The sequence below is a fragment of the Myotis myotis genome, unplaced genomic scaffold (genome assembly GCF_014108235.1).
Source record: "Myotis myotis isolate mMyoMyo1 unplaced genomic scaffold, mMyoMyo1.p scaffold_m19_p_1, whole genome shotgun sequence".
Taxonomy (NCBI): Eukaryota; Metazoa; Chordata; class Mammalia; order Chiroptera; family Vespertilionidae; genus Myotis; species Myotis myotis.
Window position 1 is genome coordinate 141,735,389 of NW_023416313.1, and position 16,967 is coordinate 141,752,355.

The following is a 16,967-nucleotide window of genomic DNA, read 5'->3' on the forward strand; positions in this document are numbered from 1 at the left end:
ATATATATATCCGAGATACTGAACCACTGGTCGACCAGTTGCTATGATGTGCACTGTCCACCAGGGGCAGACACTCAACGCAGGAGCTGCCCCCTGGTGGTCAGTGTGCTTCCACAGCCAACCTCCCTCGGTCTCTCCCCCTGGCTGGCTGGGCCCCCGACTCCCGCCTCCCCATCAGCCGATCGCTGGCCAGGCTGAGGGAGCCCACTGGTGCATGAATTTGTGCATCAGGCCTCTAATATATATATATATATATATATATATATATATATATATATATATAGCCATCAGGAAATAAAATGTGAGTGTTTACAGGTATCTGCCTTTTTTGTAACTAATCACAAAGATATAGGTGCTATTATAAGTTTGTGCTTTGACTATACTTTTCAAATTCCCTTGGTTATTGTTCTACCAAAATCTTGTTGGGTTATTGTTCTAGACTTTGTTGGATAACCTAAACCTTTACTTTTGAAGGAGCTGAACCTTTTGTAGACTTGATTGTTTGAAGTTATTATAGTTTTTATCCCTGGAAAAGGATCTGGGAACACCCCTTGGGCTTCTAGGTTCCAGATCTGTTCTCCCTGTCTCTCTATAAAGAAGCTATCTGCCTTCACTACAACTGTAAAGATCAATTACCCACAGCTAACACGGCTTATTCTTTTATGTCTCATTGACACCAAAGTCAAGAACTGCTTATATCAACTTCTGCTTTAATGGCACCATTTTTGTGTGCCCATGTAGAAACATTTTTCATTGGGTCTAAGACCTTGAAGCAGCAGACTCTCCTGTGCAGGGATAGGGAGTAAACCTTTTATAGGTCCATGGTTAGGTATAACAGTGAAAGCTACCAACCCCACTTATACCTCATTGCTCCTAAACCCATGTATCCTGGTTATTGGACAAATACAACCATTTGTTGTAGCTGATTCCAAGCATATAAAATCCTGTTGACAGCACTTTCAACCTAACAAGTTGTTGACACCAAATAAAACTATATTCAGTAGGCTGGTCAACCCATGGATTCTAAGTAATAAGATATAGGATAACATTAGTGCATTCCATAAATGGATTCCTTTGTCAGAATTAACCTAGTAAGGGTTAAAATCTAAATGTGGAATACTAGGACAGTGAATAAGACATTTAGTAAGTTCACGAGTGGTGTTGCTGGTAGAAACATTGCGGGAAGGGAAGGGAAGGCAGATCCAGGGCAGAATAAGTCTCTGTTCTAGAAGGAAAAATTACTGCTTCCTATACAATTAAACTAGTCTGGCTGGTTGCTCTCCCTACCCAATTACGTTAATTTTTCAGGAATTCAAAGTTGGTTGTTTCGGAAAGTTGAGGACACAAAAGTGGCATTAGCCGGGTCAGCCTTGGTAAAAAGACCACATTGTCCAGGCCAAGCATAATCTCCATAACTTTCAGCATTGGTTTTGGGAAAAACAGCCAATTGACTTGAAAGCAGGTCAGTTTAACCACTTGATTACTGAAAACCACTTTCTTAGCATATGTTAATGAGCATTCACATGAGGCACATTTCTACCCTCATCCCCCTATAATCTGGGCTCATTGTTGGAGATCCAGCCACATATCTATAACCCAATGTATTCTCCTTGCTATTTATTCCCCAATATTGTTCCTGTGTGTCCCTAAAATTCTGAAAAGCTAGCTACTGTCCATGAAACTATAAAATTCATAACACAGGCCATCACATTTTTGGGAAAGTGGATCACCAGATTTGTCATTTGAAATTTAATCCATTTGGAAGACCTCCCTTCTGCTGTCCCTCAAGTCACCCTTGAATAACTACAGAGTATACTCCTGCCAGTGTCAATACTTACTGCAAAGCCAAAGCATTCCAGGCTCAGGAATTGTGTAATACCTACAGGATGTATTCACAACCGCTAGCCAGGCCTTGATATGAGTTCAAGCCCAAACTCCATTTATCACCTGACCCCTCTCTTCCCCATAAAGATCCTCTTCATTGGATGGAACACTATAGTATACTGGGCCCCAGGGATTGGCACTAGAGTAGATGCCAGGCCACGAAATCCTCATTGCACAGGTGTAGCATGTGTTGCGAGTCCTTTTGAGGAAGGCTAACAGTAATATTTATAGTGATTATATGATTGCAATCAGCATTGCCAGTGCTCCACACAGGTCTACGCATATCTCTCTTGCCATTTCTGTGAATTTCTGTAATTCTTCTAGAAACTGCCTTTAGGCCAGTGGTTCTCAACCTTCCTAATGCCGCGACCCTTTAATACAGTTCCTCACGTTGTGGTGACCCCCAACCATAAAATTATTTTCGTTGCTATTTCATAACTGTAATTTTGCTACTGTTATGAATCATAATGTAAATAGCTGGTATACAGGATGTATTTAGGCGACCCCTGTGAAAGCGTCGTTCGACTCCCAAAGGGGTCGTGACCCACAGGTTGAGAACCACTGCTTTAGGCTAATGGAACCACTTTTCCTGCAGGAGCAGAGAAATCAAGTACTGGAAAGTATATACCTGGATATGCAGGGTGGCCTTTAGCCATTCTCAGTGAATACAAAAATATGGAAGCTCATCTCCTTTGGCCCCTTGGCCTGAGGCCCAGTTTATGTTACAAATACTACTCAAAGTCTGGCTGAGGCTAGGATATTATCTAAAATTGGACTCTGTTTGGCTTTTCCTCTTCCCTGTCCAGCCTGCCCCACTCCCACTGGCTTCTCTTGGAGCACTTTTTATGTACACCACTTGCACAGGAATGCTCACTTCTGAAAGAACCCCCAATCTAAGAAAATATCATCATACAGTTTGTTTTCAAGAATATCCAGCTTATTCTGCATTCCAGAAATTCTGTGCTGTGAATTGAGTTAGAGAGCCATGGTTAAGTTATTGCTGCTGTTGTTGGTTTGTTTATTTGTTTTGTTTTGCTTATGCAGGGCAAGTGGGTACCCAACTCTGTCAGACCTGAGGCCTCCCAACCTATCATCAAGGCAAAGTGGTGTGTGTCAAATGACTGATTATCATGACATGGGTTAAGCACTGCAAATGAGGCACCTCTCACCACTGTTTTTAGTCTGCAGAAAACAGTGCATACTTTTCAAAGGTGGTTGTGTCTGTCTGTTATACATTTGTGTCTGTTTGCCTGTTCTATATTTTTTTCTAAACCCATATCTAAACCTTTATTTCAATCTATATATATATATAAAATCTTAAGTGACTGTTAAGGCAGAATGACCAGAATGACTGGAACAACTGGTTGCTATGACACGCACTGAGCAGGCAGGCAGGCAGGTGAGCAGTTAGGGGTGAGCAGTCTCAGATTCCTGCATGACGGGCCTAACCAGGCAGCCTAATCCCCCCCAGGGGTCCTGGATTGCGAGAGGGTGCAGGTTGGGCTGAGGGGAACTCCCCCCCCCCCCCGCTGTGCATGAATTTTGTGCACCGGGCATCTAATATACAAATACATTCCATTGGTTCTGATGAAGAATCTCAGAATCTATTCCAAAGTTCATTTCTGCAGGTCTTTGCCAATATCACTTGGCAAAATGTTGCATTCTTTTTGGTGTATTAGCTTTTTCTTCCTGAGTTTAATTTTGCAATGTCTTCTTGGAGTGTGCTAGACTCTGACACTAGTTGTAGGTCTAAAGATTTTAAGGAAAGTTACACCATCTTGCCAGGTAACTGCCTCAGGCATGGTGCTTACATAATTTTCAAGGAAGGTAGGAATAGCTCATTGAACTCTGGCAAAAAAAAGCTATGTCTTCTAGTAAGGGATGTTTAGTATTCATAGTGCTCTGAGTTTTCAGATTTGTCCTAATCACAATTTGGATTCCAGTGTCTTAACTTTCAATAAGAGTCATGATACCATTCATCAGCCCTGCAGAGATGAGTGCTAATCTTAGGGTAATCATTGTATTGCCTGGCTTTTTAATGTCTTGAGCTGAAAATTTAAAACTTTGGGCTTGTTTTTTCATTTCAAAGCTTAGCACATTTAGAAGTAGTCGACTCACTCTAAAGCACTGGCTATATATTTATTATTCATGCCTATTATACTGTTCTAAGGCAGCAATCAATTTCTTGTCTTTAATAGTTCCACTTTCTCCTGGCATCCCTGGTTTCTGATGAAAAATCTACTGTTACTTTAATTGATTTTCCCTTAAAGGCAAAGTGTCATTTCTTTTTGGATGCTTTCAAGATATTTTCTCTGTTTTTATTTTTCATAAGTTTAATTAGGATATGTCATACATGGAATTCTTTGGTTTTATCTTACCTGGAGTTCACTTTGCCTCTTGAATATGTTCATTTAGCCTCTTGAATCTGTTGGTTTATGTCTTTCACCAAATTTTAGAAAATTTCAGCCATTATTTTTTTCAACACTTTTTCAGTCTCACTGTCTTTTTCTTCTCCTTCTGGAAATCTGGTAATACAGATAGTACTTTTGTATTGTTCCATCAGTCTCTGAAAATTATTTTGTTTGTTTGTTTATTTTCTCTTTGTTGTTCTGACTATATAAGTTCCAGCCATCTTTTTTCAAGTTCACTTATTCTATTCTTTGTTTTCATGCTATTCTATTCTCACACTACTGAAGGGTCCATCAGTGAGCTTTTATTTCTGATATTGTATGTTTTAGTTCTGAATCTCCATTTTATTTCTTAATAACATTTCTTTGCTGAGATTTTCTATCTTCTTATTTGTTTCACTTTTACTAATTTCTGATCTTTATCATTTCCTTCCTTCTACTTGGTTTGGGTTATTTTTTTTCTTCCTTTTTTCCTAAGTTTTTGAGATGTGAGCTTAGGTCATCGATATGAGGTTTTCTTCCTTTCTAATATATGACTTTAGTGCTATTCACTTCTCTCTCAGCATTGCTTTAGCTGTATCCCACAGATTTTTATATGTTGTATTTTCATTTTCATTTAGTCCCCGGTATTTCTTGATTTCACTCAAGATTTCCTCTTGGCCCATTGTTTACTTAGAAGTGTGCTGTGTAGTCTCCATGTATTTTGAAAATTTTCTGTCATTGTTCTGTAATTGATTTCCAGTTTGATTCCATTGTATCAGAGAACAGACTTTGTATATTTAGGTCATCTAGTTTTTCATATGATTATTGATATATTAGGGTACATATTACTACTTGGGAGGGATAGAAGTCTAGGTTCCTCATGTGTTCATACTGATAGGAGATTATTGACACCTGGAAGGATTGAAAGTCCAGGCTCCCTACTAGGCATTCTCTGGTATCATCCGAAGGGAAGAGTGGTGGAATGTTATGTGTATATAGTGGTAGGGGATGGTGCCTGGAGTTTTTCCTATAGTGTGAAGCTGAAACAGGGCAGTTACTGTCTCAAAGTTTTCTGTCTTACTGGGCTTTCCCTTTCTTGCTTCTAGCAGACTTTTTTTTAGAGCTTTTTTTGTTTGATTGTTTCCATCTATTGGTGTTCCCAGGTGGTATGCTTGTCTAGCACCCAATTTGGACACATGAGGCAAAAAGAAAACACAAGGAATTTGGAACCATGTTACTTTTTGGGTATCAAAGTCCCTACTTGGTCTATCATTTTCTCTCTACTTTTCAAAGTCCCACTGTTTCTTTACTATACAGTGTTCGCGGTTTTCAGTTGTACTTAGCAGTGGCAGTAAGAAGTGCATCTTCTCCATGCTATCCATAAGTGGAATCCCTGTAAATGTCCTTTTAGATTTCTATTTTTGTATATATTTTTATAACAGTTGCATAGCAATATAACTATATGTTAAATTATAAATACACAAACATATATGGAGGTAGGTGCTCTTTTTTCACTAATTGGGTGCATAGCCAAATGCAGAGTGCAGAATACTGTGTAATCAGTGCAACGCTGATTCATTTCTTGACCTAGCTCTTCTAACTTGTGTGATTTGGAGCATTCCTTTTTGTTTTCTTCCACCTCTAAAATGAAGCAATTGGGTAAGATGATCTCTAATACCATTTCTACCTCTAAAACTCTATAAATAATCCCAGTTAGTACCCCTTCTAAAAGATGCAAAATATCACATGAAAATTAATTCCCTTATTTATATTTTATTTAAAGTGCTTTTTAAATCCTGAAAATATTTATTTCCTCAAGGATAAACTCATCCAATTTGTATTATAATAACTAATCAAGATTGGTCTTATACATATAATTGTTATACAAACTTAGTTTGAATTTAAAAGTTTACTATTCATTCTATTTTTCTTTGAATTGTTAAGTTCAAGGTTGCAATACCTTATTAAATAACTTAGGCTTTTCCCTTGACATCTTTCAGTAATATGCACCCTTCAACACTTTCCTGCTGAAATTACAAAGGTCAAAAATCAGAAAGAGATGCTATTGTACTCTGTGCCTAGAGGTCCAAGAAAAAAAATACATAAAATATATTTATTCTACCCTAACACATTATATATTACTGTCTTAGTTTGTTAGTGCTGCCATAAGCAAATACCATAGACTGGATAGTTTAAGCAACAGAAATTTATTTTCTTACAGTTCTGGAGGCTGAGAGTCCAAGGTCAAGGTGCCAGCAGGGCTGGTTTCTCTCAAGGCCTCTCGCCTTGGCTTGCAGATGGCTGTCCCCTTGCTGCCTCTTCACATCTTTGTCTTTCTTGGCATATATGCCCCAGTGTCTCTCTATGTGTCTTAATCTCCTCTTCTTAACAGGACAACAATAAGGTTGGATTAGGGCCTCATCTTTTTTTTTTTTTTTTTTTTTTTAATTCTCACCAGAGGATATTTTTTCCATTGATTTTTGAGAAAGTGGAAGGGAGGGAGGAGAGGGGAAGAGAGAGGAAGAGAGAGATAGAGAGAAAGAGAGAGAGGTGAGAGAGACCCATCGATTGGCCAGGGATCGAACCTATCCTCTAGGCACATGCTCTTGATGACAGGGAACCTGTGACCCTTAGGTCTGCAGGTGATGCTCCAACCACTGAGCCAAACTGACCAGGGCAAGAGCTTCATTTTTTTATTTAAAGGCCCTATCTCCAAATACAATCACATTCTGAGGTAATGGAGGTTAGGGCTTCAACCTATGAAAATTTTTTAAATATATATTTTTATTGATTTTAGAGAGGAAAGGAGAGGGAGAGAGAGATAGAAAGATCAATGATGAAGGAGAATCATTGACCAGCTGCCTTCTGCACACCCTCCAGTGGGGATCGAGCCCGCAACCCAGTCATGTGCCCTGACCGGAATCTAACCTGAGACCCTTCAGTCTGTAGGCCGATGCTCTATCCACTAAGACAAACCAGCTAGGGCAACATGTGAATTTTACAGCAGACATAATTCAGCAGGTAACAGCCACATTCACCATTCTGCCATTAAAAAGGAAATTCTATAAGTTAAGATTTTGAAATTAAGTTCAGAAGGGCTATTTTATAATGACCACAGCTTTAGTTTGGAGTGTGGTGTGTATGTGTGTGTGTGTGTGTGTGTGTGTAATATTTGTTCAAATAGGTTGCCAAAATACTCCACAGATATGCATTTTAACAGTAAAAACATGGGCCAGTTAGAGATATTATAATGCTATAATTTGGGGATAAATCAAGCACATTTTATAGCTCAAATAGAATCATATTACTTAATTATTTTTTAACTAAAAACTAGATTATTCCATCATTGTATCATTACTCAATAATTTATGACATTGTAAGTTTAGAAACCAGGATTGGTTTGTTAAAATATAAAATTTTCTTATAACACAATTTTACTAGGTTCTAAAAATCAAATTTTAACATCTTTTATTCCATCTGTTTTTAAGCTATGTGCTTATACTTTTTAAAGTACTATACTTTAGCATTAAGAAAATTAGGTTAGTATTTATATTTTGAGCCAGTTAACTGAAAGTATGGCTGAAAAATAGCAAAGTAAATACTTTGCAATTTCACTCATCAGTGATATTTCATGAAGTTAATTTATTTCTTTCATAATAATATAGTTATATATGTATACTACATGTACAGAGATTCTACCACTTAGTTTCCAAATATAGCAAAAATCACTGTGTGATTTCTGACAGAAGAACTGATATTCTGAGGTGTCAAATTTGATTTGAATATTCAACTTAAAAACTACAAAACGTCTTGCTAATTTTTTTTTTAAATGTGTTGTTGTTTTTTAAGATTTTACGTCAGCTTAATGTGTTTCACCATTATAAATTCTTGGAAATTTTTTGCATCTTTAAATGAATGATTCTATATCAAAAGCCTCTGGATATGATCCTTGTTAGCAGACTTGTTCCCACAAATTATTAGTCTTATTTATACTGTCCTGCAACTGAGTTTCTAAGTATTTATTCCAACTTATAAATATATTTTCTGCCCAAGTAATAGTTCTATTATTCACATAAAATATATGCTAGCAAAAAACAGGAATAAAGTAAATGTTTAGCATAGGGAGTAAAAAACCATATTCTAGAATACTCTGTAGCCATCCCAAATAATGTTTCCAAAGAGTATTTAATGACTTTGGAAAAAATGTGTTGGTATAATAAGTTTTAAAATAATATTTAAATATATTTTTTATATTATTCCACACACACTCACAAAAAAGTAAAATAAGTTAGTATTAACTTGGAGTTAAGAGATTATAGTTGATTTTTATTTTGATTTAGATTTTTTCCCCCAAATTTTCTAACATGACATGTATTACTTTTATAATCTGAAAAAGAACAATAAATGTTATTCTTAAAAGACCTGTAGCTGAGATAGTTGATTTTTAGGGAAGGTAGGCCATTAGATTATGTCATGCATTTTTTGGAGGCATTTTAAGCTCAAGCCATTCACTCATTCAGTAAACAATTTGGAACTATTACCAAGAATCAGCACCTATTCCATGTCAGATATAATAACTGGTTTTGAACACACTGGAGGGGGAGTATGTGGAGATGATTACAAAAAGGCTCCCATAGGTATAGGATGCAAGTGAAATCAATAGTATGTGATAGGTGCTAGTGGCCTAAGAGAGTGCTATAAGCATAGTTCAGCACAGAGCTGACTATGTGGATCTGAGTCAGGCTAGATCACAAGAAGAGGACTTATTTGAACTTTATTAACTGAGTCCCTCGAGGAAATGTCTAACTTAGAGTTGGTTTCTGTGACATGAGCTTTAGAAGAGGGTGAATATAAAGGACTATTATCCTGAAAAAAGTTAGCAAATTTTTAATCTTCAAACTGTAGGTGAATTGTTTGAATTGGAAAGCATGTTAATGAGCTTTTGTTACATTCTGTTTCTAAGGAATAAAAAGGTGAATAAAATAAGAGCCTTGCCCTTAGGAAGCTCAGACTCTAAATCAAATGTTTTGCTCTCTTGTGTAATATGGACATCTGTGATAATTTCATCCAAAATTTTTGCTTAAAATCAGACAATAAAAATTAGAAAGAACACTGTTATCCTTTCCTTGTTTTGGCTCTGAGGAATTTTAGACCTAATTACTACAGCATAAATCATGGATATTAGTCCAGATATTTGCACTACTTATTTATGTGATAAAAAATTTCTACTTATTAAAATGGTTTTATTGCTTTTTGAAAAGGACACGTGACAAATCATAAATTAAAGCTACATAAATGCATTTATCATTTAATTATGAATTATTTAATTTCTATATAAAAACAAAGAAAATATGTTTGATAAGGGAAATAAAGGTTAAAATGAATATTTCTCATTAGTGACTTAAATAGCTTTATTTTTCCAAAGCAATTAACATATATTTCAATAACTAAATTCTTTTTTTTTTAAATATATTTTATTGATTTTTTACAGAGAGGAAGGGAGAGGGATAGAGAGTTAGAAACATGGATGAGAGAGAAACATCGATCAGCTGCCTCCTGCACACCCAGCACTGGGAACGTGCCCGCAACCAAGGTACATGCCCTTGACCGGAATCAAACCTGGGACCCTTCAGTCCGCAGGCTGACGCTCTATCCACTGAGCCAAACCGGTTAGGGCTAACTAAATTCTTTTTAATGTTCAACTTGCAAGGCTAGATGTAGAGGAGCATATAATAAATAAAGTAAACCTGCAGGACAAAGATGTGCTGGGCAGTGATAGGAATGCTATTTGTTGCATGGACAAACTAACAAGCTTTCAAATCCCATGGTCTACACTCGTTACTTGGACATCCAACCAGAGCGGCAAAGGGCAAAGGGTAAAGTTCTCTAGAACGTCTTCTTCATCTACCAGAGTAAGTACGTAATTTTTATCTTGAATACATTCTGAAGCAAGTCTGGAATTTAAGGGTCTTTTTTCCTCTTTTCAGTTTAAGAGGACTTGATTTTTCTAGGTGGTCTGGATGACTAACTGGTTGAACAAAACACAATATATTCATGAAAAGTATGTATATCATATAAATAAAAGAAATTATATATTTAAAAATAAATATAAAATTAATGTTTAATTCAAGAAGTAAATATTCTACTTAAAGCAGTATGAAGCAAAGATTTCTAGTTCGAATGCATGTTAATAAATGTGTAAATAGTTCAATTTAAAAATAATACAGTATGGGAAAGAAGATTTATGGGAGTTGCAACAATTTTTTTACAATTTTTTTAGATTGCATATTTGAGGATAAGAATTAATTTAAAAATGCAGCATGATAACTAGATAAAATATGGTTTTAATTCCGTATAAATTATCTCATTTTAATTATTCAGTTTTTACCCTAGTGGAATATGGGTTTTAAGTAATAAGTGAATTTAAGAAATAATACCATTTAAAATTTTTCTAAGCCAAGAAAAGCAAATCATTTTTTCTTAAACTGTTAAAACTATTTTTCCTTGTTATGTCATGAGGAAATAAATCTGCCAGATTCTTTCCCTTAAAAAGTTCATTTTCCAAATCAAGCGTCAGAAACCGCACAAGAAATTTTAGCTTAAAAATATTTTTTTCCAGGAAGGGACCCAAAAAGTAACTTTGGATTAATTGTATCTCCTTTATTCTTTCTTACTAATTTTTCAAAATTTAGTCAGTGCTTTATAAAATATACTGAATAAAATAATGCAAAGTCTGACAAAATAACATATACTATAAAGAGAATAAATTAGGTTATTGAACATTATCAACTAATGGGAGGTATTTGATATTCATAGTTGAATCTGAATTTACTAAAAGCTGATGTGCACACATAGAGTTGGGGACTCTAAGCTATTGCCTTCTGAGTATAAAGAAGTCCAAGGAAAAAGTGTTTCATTCCGTTTTCTACAAGGGACCCAACCAAATTTTATGATACTTTGGAGCCAGCAGATATTAGAACAGCAGAGTCAAAGTTGTTATTGTCCAGGAAGGAATGATGTTTAGGAAATCAAGTCTAACAAAAAGCACATCGTATAAATTAGAAATGTAAATGTAGATATTTTTCATGTGTGCAAAAAGTAAAAAGTCACCATTTTGGACAAAATATTTAAAATTTATTCACGACTAAAAATTATGCCCGGCTGGTTGAGCACTGACCCATGAACCAGGACTTCACAGTTCGATTCCTGGTCAGGGTCAGGAACATGCCTGGGTTACGGGCTCCATCCCCAGTAGGGAGCGTGCAGGAGGCAGCCAATCAATGATTCTCTCTCATCATTGATGTTTCTGTCTCTCTTTCCCTCTCTGAAATCAATAAAAAATATATAAAAATTAGAAAAATATGGGTTAAGGAATACTTTTTAAAACTTCTAGCTAAACACTGGAAGCTGGATCTCTTTCTTCTGGCCCACTGATGAATATGAAGGCAAATAAACATATCTTCCAATAACTGAGACAGTTGAATTTTAGAAAAAAATATCTAGAAATCAATAGATATACTCAGATTGATTTAAGTTCTTAAAAACAAAATAATAGTAAGAGTAATAATGGGAAATAAAAACTATAGATGGATATTTTTCTGAACTCAGAATAGGAAATACATTTCCAAGCAACATGAAGGCACAAAAAAGATATTTCTAAAGAAGCTTGAAAGCTATGACCCCATAAAACATTAAAAAATAAATGATAAAAGGTAATTGCCTTTTATACATACCAAGAGTAACATTCTTTATATATAATAGTCTCTTATTTATTAATAAGTAGAAAAGGAATATTCAATATATTAACATCTAAGTAACTTAGAATAGAATATTCATAAAAGAAGACACACTAGTAGTAATCATAAGCACATTAAAATGTTTAACCTTGAATAAGTAAAAATTAAAATGAAAAATTCAATTATTGTCTAAAAATTAATTATTCAGGAGGAATATGTTTAAAAACAGTACTCTTATATATAGCTAGTACATGTAATTTTTAGTTTAAAATAACCTTTATTTTTATTTACTCTGGCTTGTATAGCATGGGTATATTTCTGTTCATTTTCTTTGCAGATCTGTACTTATCTAGAACTTAAAATGTAATCACACTGGTGTCTGAATTTATTCCTCACCTGGATAATTTGTGATTTCACATTTGAAAGCCAGTCTTTGAGGGTCTCTTGTAATTTGGGGGATCTCTGACTCTAGGATTGTACCTGTGTTGCTTTTGAATTTTTGAAATCTGCTTTATTAAAGAATAAATTTTTCTTTTGTTGAAAATTAACTTCTAAATTTCACTTATTTTCTCCTTTATTTTCCATGAAATTATCAGCAAGATATGGCAACATTTGGTCACATGTTCAAGTTTTAGCAGGAGATTTTGGCTGATGTCAGTATGGTTGATGTCCCCAATAGGACCTTATTTTTCTGTGGCACCGGTTTGGTGAGATTATCCTTATTTAACCTAGTTTTACAGACTATGGTTTATGAACTCTTTGAAGCAAACAAACAACAACATCAAATGTTTATCATATGCACAAATCATCTATTATCCATTCATCCATTATTTTTATTGTCATGCTTACAACTTCCAGTGCTTAATCATATAAAAAAGGAGTACAACCAGGGACCGATCACACTGTCTTCTTCAAATTTCTGATTCCACATTGGTATATAATTTCTCTGGTCTTCAGTTTGTCAGGCTGTGAAATGGTTCTACCAAGGGATATGATCCTTGCAGTCACAGATTGCATATGTTTCTATTCACTTTTTTCTCTGCTGTTCATTTCATCTGGACAAAGCATATAGTGCTTCTATGCTGACTCCCATTCAAATGAAGCTATTCTGAATCTTCTGATTATTAATTGTGAATTACTGGACACTCCCAATATTATGCACCTGTTATGCATTCATGCTTTTCTTCAAAGTATCTGTTTTTAATTTTCTGAGCAATTTTCTTTACCTTCAACTTTAACCTAAATTCTTTTACATTTGTCATATAGTACACCATTCACAAAATGTGTTCTGTGGAACATTAGCTATGTGATAGTTTAATAAGGCTATATGACAAAAAACAACAACAACAAAATGAGTGGGGTTTTGAGGTAAAAAATGTCTGGAAAGTAGTGAGTTAAATGAAAAAAAATATTTTGTAAAGAACTTCTCAGTGTCTATAAATGCTAATTTATAAGCCATACAAGAAAAATAAAGTTTAGGCATTTATTTCTATAATTATTTCAACATCCAACCCTCTTTTGAAGAACATCCAACGAGATTATCATTCATCTTTTTAAGTTGCTCTAAGTACTTCCATATACTTTTGCATACCCAAATCATTTGCAGAGTCTTAATTTGGGAATTGAACCTTGAAGCTTCTTACTAAGGTGGTATTCCCAGCCACTGCCAGAAGTCCATTATTTTAGTAATGTTAGCCATTATTCAAAAAATGAAATACAATTTCATGAATATCATAAATAATAAAACCCTAATATGCAAATAGATCAAATGGCAGAATGACTGGTGGAACAACCGGTCGCTATTATGTGCACTGACCTCCAGGTGGCAGATGCTCAATGCAGGAGCTGCCTCCAGCCAGTGGCCCCAGGCCAGCCAAGGTGGGTGACAGCAGGAGCCCCCGATCACCCCACCAGTCACCCCAAAGAGGGAGGCGACTGGCAGCCACAGCAGGGGGAGGGGCCGGTGAGCAGGTGGTGCCAGGCTGGCCAAGGATTGGCCCTGATCGTCAACCAGACCTAGGGATCCTACCAGCGCACGAATTTTGTGCACCAAGCCTCTAGTAATTTATAAGCAGCTATTCGTTTTCTAAATCCTTTTTTTTTCTCTTCCTACGTTCAAACATCCAGAGGATTAAAACCATTGAATTCTCTCAAATTCTTCAAGTTTTCTAGGTATAATGTCAAAATCAGCAGAGATAATAGTACATACCAGATTTCTTTCAGGTATTATCTATTGCTCATTCTCTTGTGATTCAGCAAAGTGGATAATGGTTTGCAAACTGTCAAATCTCAGGTGTCTATGATAGAAATTGCAATAACAAACACCACGGGAATGTTCTGCTTGTTCTGGGGAGCTCCATTAGTTTCAAGATTTTTTTTTTCCCTTCTTGTTTCTCTTTTTTTTTTAAAATATATTTTATTGATTTTTTACAGAGAGGAAGGGAGAGAGATAGAGAGTTAGAAACATCGATGAGAGAGAAACATCGATCAGCCGCCTTCAGCACATCTCCTACTGGGGATGTGCCCGCAACCCAGGTACATGCCCTTGACCGGAATCGAACCTGGGACCTTTCAGTCCGCAGGCCGACGCTCTATCCACTGAGCCAAACCGGTTTTGGCTCTTGTTTCTCTTTATTCACTCTTTTGCATTCAGTAACTTATCACCTTCTTAAAAATAATTTTAATTCTCCAGGGCTTCTTTAGGATTTTCTCCCCTAATCCTGCTTCTTTCTTAACTGTTTCTAATACTCTAAAAGAATGTTTCATACTATTAAAAAAATCAGAATATAAGAAGCAGTTATTTACACAGTTTATTTCTTTCTAAGGCGAGCATGTAAGTTCCCGTTTCATATAACTGATGAATGCCTTAAGCCCCCTCTTTCTAGATATATCATCTAATTTCACTTTGAAATATCTGCACACTGATAATTTCCATCCATATGTATTCCTGGTCCTTCTCTCTACTAAATTTTGGGCTCTCAAGTTCTAGTAGTCATTTCTAGGTTGAACGGTTAGTGGCATCTCAAACTCAACATGGTCAAAGCAGAAATCTTTTTCTTCCCTATCTTCTCTGCCTCAGTCATCTGCTTGGACTCATTTATCTTATACACAGTGGTGAGAAAACTGTCTTTTAAAAATGTTAATTAAATATTATAGGTCTCTGGTTTAAAGTCTTCTAATGAATTGGCAGTGCACTAAGAATAGAATAAAAATTTTACCATGGCTTATCAAGACCCTCTGTCATCTGGCTTTTACCAACTCTCTGACTTTACCTCAGGCATTTGCCCTGCTTTTCCTGTGCCTTGAAAATGGCAAGTACTTCTTGTGTTAGGCTCTTTGCACCAGCTATTCCCAATACCTAGTGTTAATCCCCCCAGATCTTATTCAGGCTGGCTCCCTTCTATCATCAGGTTTGGCTCAAATGTAAACTCAGCGAAAACCTTCTGTCATCTCTAAATTTCTTTCAAAGTAAATTTCTTTCTCCACAAGTCACTCAAAAAAGATTTCTCCTTTGACCGTGTTGAGTTTGAGATGCCGTTCAACCTAGAAATAACTACTAGAACTTGAGAGCCCAAAATTTAGTTAAGAGAGGAGGACCAGGAATACATTTGGATGGAAATTATCAGTGTGCAGATATTTCAAAGTGAGATTAGATGATATATCTAGAAAGAGGGGGCTTAAGGCATTCATCAGTTATATTGCATTATTTTTATTCATCGTAGTTATGATTGTCAGAAATAATCTTATGTATTGTTTTCTTTTTTAATGTTATGGTATAAAACTTGTCCGTCTTCACAGCTGCATACCTGGTGCTAGTATAGTGCCTGCAGAGAAGGCCTTAATACATCATAGTGGTATCTACAAACATGAAAGTCTTCAGCTCTCCTGCACCTTAAGCCAAACTAGCTTTGTAAGTATCTTGTACATTGACCAGCAGAACTTTTTTTTTTCCTCTGGAAGTAGGAAACTGTTGGCATACTGATTTTATTCCAATTTTGAAAAAATAAATAAACATTTTCTGTCATTAAAAAAAAAACTTCCTAGAGAATCAGAAGAGCATTGCATCATGAATATTTCCATCATTCTCCTAGCTTAGTTGAATCTGGCACATTAGAACGAAATAATTTTGTTATATTTTGTTTGTTTGTTTATATCTTGACCTCAGGTCCTGACCCAGAACAAGGCATTGCAGGGTAGTTTTCAGAAGTAAGTGGGGAAAACACAACACACCCATGTAGACCTTCTCACATCAAATACAGGCAGAATAAATTCAAATCCCTTCTACAGCAGTGAGTATCACAATGTTGTTGGAAACATTCAAGGCTCTGAAACTGACCCTGGGAATGAACCCTATGGGAAAACTATCTTGCAGTGCCTTGTTCTGGGCCAGGACCTGAGGTCAAGGCATAAACAAACAAACAAACAAAATAGAACAAAATAAAATGTAACATATAATGGCTTTCTTGGGGATGCCCGTGTGTGCTTGAGTAAGGGAAGTAGAGAAATAGGCAGCACGACTGGCTACCAATTTGTTTAGTCCACTTCAAAACGAAGAATCAAAAATGCTTTGACAGTGACAGGCAGCAGACCATGTGGTCGAGCATTACCCCTAGCGGGTCCTTCTGAGGTCGGGCCCTCACAGCCATGAAGCCGGCCCTAGTGGGGAGATGATTAGCATTCACCTTCAAGGCCTGGGAAGCACCCCCTGCTCCCCCACCCACTCCAAAGCAACAGCGAGTAGGAACATCATGCTTCAAAAGCAGAGCGATGGTGCCCAGCCTTGGAGGTGACGCTGGGCGCACAACTCCTCCAAATCCCGCTCTAGAGTGACAGAAGAGGGAGGCAAACAGAGTTTCTGAGGGTCCAGGACTAGAAGCTCCAGACACAGAAGACAAGGTAAAGGGAAAGAGACCGCATTAGACTTTCCTCCTGCCTTTATGGAGACAACGCCTCCGCC